Source organism: Chenopodium album, chromosome 10 (genome assembly GCF_948465745.1).
Source record: "Chenopodium album chromosome 10, dcCheAlbu1.1, whole genome shotgun sequence".
NCBI classification, from domain to species: domain Eukaryota; kingdom Viridiplantae; phylum Streptophyta; class Magnoliopsida; order Caryophyllales; family Amaranthaceae; genus Chenopodium; species Chenopodium album.
Window position 1 is genome coordinate 47,269,016 of NC_137843.1, and position 7,071 is coordinate 47,276,086.

Here is a 7,071-nt window from a genome sequence, read left to right on the forward strand (position 1 = left end):
TGTCTTGTTTAATTGCTTTGTTTAGTTTAGATTTAATTATGTGTGAGTAGATTATCTTCTAGGGTTGTGGGGATCTATGAAGAATATGAAGGGGTAATTTATTATTGTTGATTATCAATGCTTGATTAATTTTCTATTGATTGATTTAATTCTATGCAATTAGATTAGGTCTGGTTTAATTGTACGAGTTATGAAATATTGATTCGAGATTCGAGAGATGAGAATTGATATTTAGGCTTAGTTTCAATACGTAGGTTAATTTATAAATGGTTAAGTCAAGATTCGAGAGATGCGATTTAATACCGGTAGATTAATTCAGTGGCTATAATATGTAGCGAAAGCCCTTTATAATCTAATTAATTGATGCATTGATGATTGATTATTGTGTTTTACTCTGGAATATTGTTTATTGGTGAACCTATACCCTAGGATTTTATTTATTGATTACTCCCTACTTTTATCTCCCTTAGTTTAATTCATCATATCTTTGATTTAGTTACTTAATAATTTAGATTATTTTACTTAATTAGGAGTAGAAAGACTTGTTTCCCTGTGGATTCGACTCTACTTCCCTATCTACTTTAGCTAGAGGATTTAGGAATTACTTTTTATTAGGTGATACGACTTTAGCCTGTCAAAATTTGGCGCCGTTCCCGGGGAAACGATTTTATTTTTATTTCTAATTGTTTTTGTAGTCTAAATTATTTTCTCCCGTCTCAGAGAACGCAAGTTCTTTGGGACAAATTTCTCATATTTGTTTGTTTAGTTATGTGTTTATGCCCAGGGGTTCTAGATCAGGTTACATTCCATTCGATCCTAAAATCGAACGATCTTTTCATAAACAGAAGAACTTTCCCAGATAGATACGAGCCACTTCCGAGGGTAATACACCTTTGGAAACCCCATTTGATTCCAGTGATTCGAAAGCTTCTTCAAAACTTGAATCAGAGATGGAAAATCCACCACCTCCTAAGCCTCGCAAGCTTAGCGATTATTCTTAACCATCCTTGCAAGATTTTCCTCATCTTGCCCGTACACCTAATCTTGAAGGAGTGGAATTTGAGATTAAACCCCAGTTTATCACTATGATTGAAAGGAAGTAATTCAGTGGAGCTAAGGGAGAAGATCTAAATCTTCATATTTGGATTTCTGTCTGTATTGCAATACTATCAGGCAAGTTAGGGTCACTCAAGACCAAATTAGGGAGATTCTTTTTCCCTTTTCTTTGTGTGGTAAAGCTAAATTGTGGTATTATTGACTGGGATACTCTTGCTTTGAATTTCTATAATAAATATTACCCTGTAGAGAGGATAGCTTTATTAAGAAGTTCAATCCAAAATTTTGCCCAAGAAGTTGATGAAAGTCTATATGATGCTTGGGAGAGATTTAAGGATTTGCAAAGGGAATGCCCCCATCATGGATTAGCGCAGTGGCAAATAATCCAAGCCTTTCTACAACGGGCTTGGAAATTAATCTAGATCAATCCTTGACTCAGCAGCTAATGGTAGATTTATGAATCTTTAGGAAAATCTAGCAGGAACGGTTATCGAAGAGATGACAATTCACATCCCAATATGGGAATCCTAGAGGCTTTGCAAACAAGGGAAAACATAGTGTCGATTCAGTATCCTTTTTGCAAGCTCAATTAACTTCTATTAAGGCATGTTCTCATACGATTATTTTCAGTTCAGTTCAGTTAAATTCAGCTCTAATAAGTTCAGTTCAGTTCAGTTTAGTTCAGCTCTATAAGTTCAGTTCAGTTTAGCTCCTAATTTCCTTCTCTTATAAAATATTCACATTACTACAATAAACGTGTTTTTTGGACGCTTTTTAGGCCTTTTTTCGACGCTAAAAAGCGTCACAAAAATATTTCTCGACGCTGCTAAAAAGTGTCGAGAATACGTGAGTCGAGAATTTTGAGGGACACAAAAAAGCGTAGAGAATATTGACGCTTTTATGTGTCCTAACTAATATGCGAAGTGTCGGAAAATACTTATTTCAACATTATCCCAAATTTGTGTTGTTTTTTAGCGACGCTTTTACATGTCCACATACTCAAATTTAGCGACGCTTTTTGTTGTCTTGCGTTTATTCGTGTCAGCCTATGGTATGGCGGGAAACTCTTGAAATATGAAAATGTGCAAAATATGTAGACATTAAAAAGCGTTTAGAATTTTTTTTAAAGCTTTTTTTTTCTTTTATTAAATTATTACCATCATACATACATTATAGTTATTTAAATTTGTCATAATAAATTAAATTAATAACATTAAAATTAAAATAAACAAATATTCTATATAACTAGATAAAAAAAAAACAATAATTAATCAACAATAATAAGAGTACGTAGTTAATTACCAAATTTATAAAAGAAAACATTAACACAATTAATAAAAATTAAAAAAAAAACTTCGCATATTATAGTAGCTTGTCCCTAAATAAATACATCACTAATATAAGACTAAAAACCAAAATAGATAGATGATGGCCTTATAGACGATATAGTCGCTTGTTTTGATGCTCAAGTGTCCCAGCCTATTCTCTTGTTGCACCTACATTGCCTTTTCCAATCTTCAAAAAAAAAAAATATACAACGTATAAATTAGTACATTACACAATATAGGCTCAAGATTCAACATGCTGTATTTAAACAACAATGAAAAGACCAATGTATTTAAACCAGAACATACTCATGCTGAGAAAACTACAACTTTCAGAGCAAAATAAGAACTAGTCCACAATAGAAACTAATAAAAGTCTTTGTATCAACCAAGTATAATGAAGCACCATAATTATACCATGATAAATATCAAAGCATAAGATAAAACAATTTAAATGAGGTTCAACAAGTATATAAGTAAAGATAAACAACGACAAAGCTAATTAAAAGGATAATCGACGCTTATACACATACACACACAAGCTCTGAATTTCACACACATACACACACAAGCTTTTTGAATTTCAGCTCTGATTTCAAATCTGATTTTCAGTTCTGAACTTCAGATCTGAATTCAGTTATGAAATTCAGCTCTGAATTCAATTCTGGATTTTAGCTCTGAATTCAGTTCTAGATTTCAGCTCTGATTTCAAATCTGATTTTCAGTTCTGAACTTCAGATCTGAAATTCAGCTCTAAATTCAGTCTTGAAATTCAGTTTTGGATTTAGTTATGGATTTCAGCTCTGATTTCACAAACTAGAAACTAAACGGCAAAAGTGTGAAGAGCACATTAAGGAGGACAAGTTTGTGGCACTCTTAGTATTTGCTTCACCCATCCCTTCACACCCCCCTTCTTTTGTTATCATCTAACCAACTTTTACTTTTAATTCACTTATTTATTCAATTTTTTTTTACCATGCAACAGCTGCCAAATTCACCTTGGAATCCATCAATTTGCTTACATGCATATCTCATCAATATAATGATCACGATTTGTAGTTCAAAGACTGAATTTTAAATTATTAAGTTGTCTTGAATTTAGAGAAATGCTTATATACAAATAGCTTCTATTCATAATTCCTCCCCTAGATCTACAAGATAACAAGATCTTTGCAGATAACAATTCCTGTCAAAAGCAAAATGCATAACTGAACAGGTAACTATAGCTCCTAACTGTTTGAGCAGTACACATCATCTTTACTTTATATATATATATATATATATATACACGACTACTACTACTACTAATGAAACCAAGTAAATATGTGCAGTGATACCTGGTTTGGAAGTAGGAAAATATTCAAGTCCTCTCCTAACTCCCAAGTAAGAGATCATCACAGCCTTGCTATTTATAATCCTATTTCAGTTTGCTGAAAAATAAAATGGCAGAATTGCAAGAGCATTTTATTAGAGTATCAACAATCAGATAAAGATTAAGCTCTTAATAAAACCATTAAGTTATTTTAGTTTGCCGCTAGTCCTCCTTGAAGCATGACAAAAAGTAAGCAAACTAGCTGAGAATTGAGGACTTGCCACCAAATGTAACAAAAACAGAAAGAAGCAAACTCTATGTAAGAGCATGCTAATAGTATCAAATTTGAGCACACTAACTAATCAACGGAGTAGTTATAAAAGCTAGGATCTTCAATTAGATTAAACCAGACCACACTCGATTAAGATCCTTTTGTGAGATAACTACAAGTTTCCACTAAGAAAGCCAATATATATCAATATGATACTAATGACAACTTGAGCAATATACATAAAAAATGCAATTAAAATATTTAGAAGACTCTTATCATTCAAAAATGGATGGAAGAAAACCATGTGTCAGGATAATCTTTTCTAAAGCTCGGTATAGCTTAGCTTGTGTAGTTGCGCCAACTTCCACCACATTTATCATAGAGCCAGAAAAATCAGAAATCATCCTCAGCTATTGTTTCCATAGCCACGAGATTGCTTGTGCATAAAAATGATGAAAGAGAAGCAACATAAATTAGAAAAAGAAAAGGAAGACTTTTGGCTGCACCTACTCTAAATATGTCAGGATATAAAATTTCGTTAGCAAGATAAACTAGTTACCAAAATGTAGTAGTTAATTGCTATATAATCAGAAGTGAAATTCATTATCACACCCAATAGAAACATCATGTTACTGAAATGGGTGTTTAGCACTCAGAATATTAAACTACTGAGTTTTTACATCTATATATAGAAGGGTGTATCTAATTCCACATTCAGTTTTAAGCTTTTGGCGATTTTATAAACTTGTAAACTCGAGCACCTAACATTCTCTAATATTTCCATCACAAAATCAACTCATTAGTACAAAACCAAGAAAGATCAATTTGCTTTGTTAATAGTAGTAATTTCATTTGGAAACTTGGAATTTTAAAATAAAAATAAGATTCACATATTTAAGAACGAAGATACCTGGACGAATGAAAACTGTTTGAGTAAATTAACTCTACAATTCAGCAAAGAAACAAAATGAAAAATTCAGAGAAACAATGAATGGAAGAAAGCAAGAAACTAAAAGAATTGCTAATAGTTTTACCACTATATTAGATGAATAGAGCTAGAAAAGGAATTAATTATAAACAAGAAAATGTCATATTAATTACCAATAGTACCCAAACTCAACCACTAATGAATGAATCTAAAGCCCCAATAGCGACTCTGAACTTCTAGAATAAACATGCCAAAGAGCTAGTAAACTCTTCTTCTTCAATGTAGCTTCTCAATTATAATGTCAAAGAGGTGAAACTAAGGTAATACATGGTGGTCCCAGTAAAGGGTCATGCAAAACTCTCATAGGTTAGTGCTAAATCAAGTGGCACAACCAACAAAACTCCTGATGACCTATTTCCAAGAAAATCAAGAACAGTATAAATTAAAGTAAGCAATCATATTATATCATATAAACCAAAAATAATCATCAAGTTGTCACATTTTAATCAAGAAATATATAATTGCCCAAATAAAAATCGGGTTAAACTATGGAAGATACATAAAACTAACCATCAGAAGCATTAGTAGTTGAAACTAGACCAAACCTTTTATTAGAATTACAGTATTTGCTTTTGCAACCTCATAGCTTCACTCTATTTAGCTTAGTTTTTTTGGGGAAAATTGCAGTTAGTTTGTCTAAAAAAACTATCAAAATGATGGAATTAAGATGTTAAAAAAAAAGAGGTACATAGAAGATCAACCTCAAGCTAATAGTATAGTATAATTCATGCTTAATCTCTTCTTGGTTCACCAGTCCTGAAATCCAAACTAAACATAACTTAAAAGGAAGTTTGATTTGAAGGATCCCTCTCTCATTTTCGTTGGAGTATTACTAAAAATTAATACTATGTAATTCATAACTAATAAATAAAATCAAAACTGCAATAAGAAGGGGAAAAATTCATGCAAATTGAAAGCTGAAAGAATAAAAACTTGAAGTGACATACAACTCTGATTCTACAAATGGAGAGGTCAGCCTGATCTATAATAAACCTAATGAATAAACTTATGACCCCTGAAGATCTATAAATTTATGAGACAAACAAGGTTAGGCTTGAGATATATATTATATTGAGAGCATGAAATAGACTTTAAACATAAAACTTGGCGGAAATCTTTAATATTAGTAAGGCAATTGGTGGAAAAATTGTAGGCAAAGACAAATTCATACATGATCTGATCCATTGGGTCTATTCTATTTTACTCAAAGCCCACCAAGTCATGACGACCAGCAGTCTAGCACTCCCCGAAGCCACTATAACCACAGGGGAAAAGTTGACCATGGCCCCAAGGACCATGGTCTAAGAGATAGCCATCGTTTCACCTCCAATCTACTCTACATAGCGAAAATCACCACCACACCAGATACATTAGGCAAATCCTTTCGGATTTCTATGTTTGCTACGTCCTTCTAAGAGGATATTTTTAATAATGTCATCGGTGGAACTCCTATGTTGAACACCGAATGGAGGAGCATGTTAGCGTGACTGACAACTTGACCCATCAATTTTCATTCCAAATTTCAAGTGTCCCAACTCCCAATAACTATCAAGCATTTAACCCAAGACATTCGTTAAATCCTATAAAGTTAGAACTTAGAGAAAATTTAACTTGAGACAAATAAGTAAAAGTCTAAAAATTCAGAAGTTAAAGAAAAAGAAATTCTAAATTTACAGGAAAAAAAAAGATTTCTAATTGAAACAACGAACTTGTATTGATTTTGGGTTTGATACAAAAGTTGAAACACAAAACCTTTGACCAATAATTTCATTTAACTATGATGCAGAATTATATAAATTATGAAGCATAGAAGTGAGGGTAATCATCGACAACCTATCCTAAATGAATTAAAAAAAACAATTAATTTCATAATTGGATTTTGTAAAAGCATAAAAACCTGTAAATTCTTTCCAAAAAAAAAAAACCCTAAAATTGTTCTTCATGAGTCGAATCCATCTCTTACCAAAACATTACTCAACATCATAACACTTAAAACGATCCAAAATACTAAATTCTAAAACGAAATTAGGAAAAATTATTACCTAGGAATTATCAATCTGAACAAGAAACGAAATTGAAAAGACGATAAATAAGAACAACACTACATCGTAATACACCA

The 7,071-nt window shown here is 32.0% G+C and overlaps 1 non-coding gene across 1 annotated transcript; it reads right to left on the bottom strand.

The window, feature by feature from the left end:
- Positions 1-1,318: 1,318 nt before the first annotated feature.
- On the bottom strand, positions 1,319-1,423 carry LOC145565749 (small nucleolar RNA R71). Its single transcript, XR_014095129.1, has one exon. It is a non-coding gene; the product is annotated as a small nucleolar RNA R71 (small nucleolar RNA).
- Between the last annotated feature and the right edge of the window lie 5,648 nt (positions 1,424-7,071).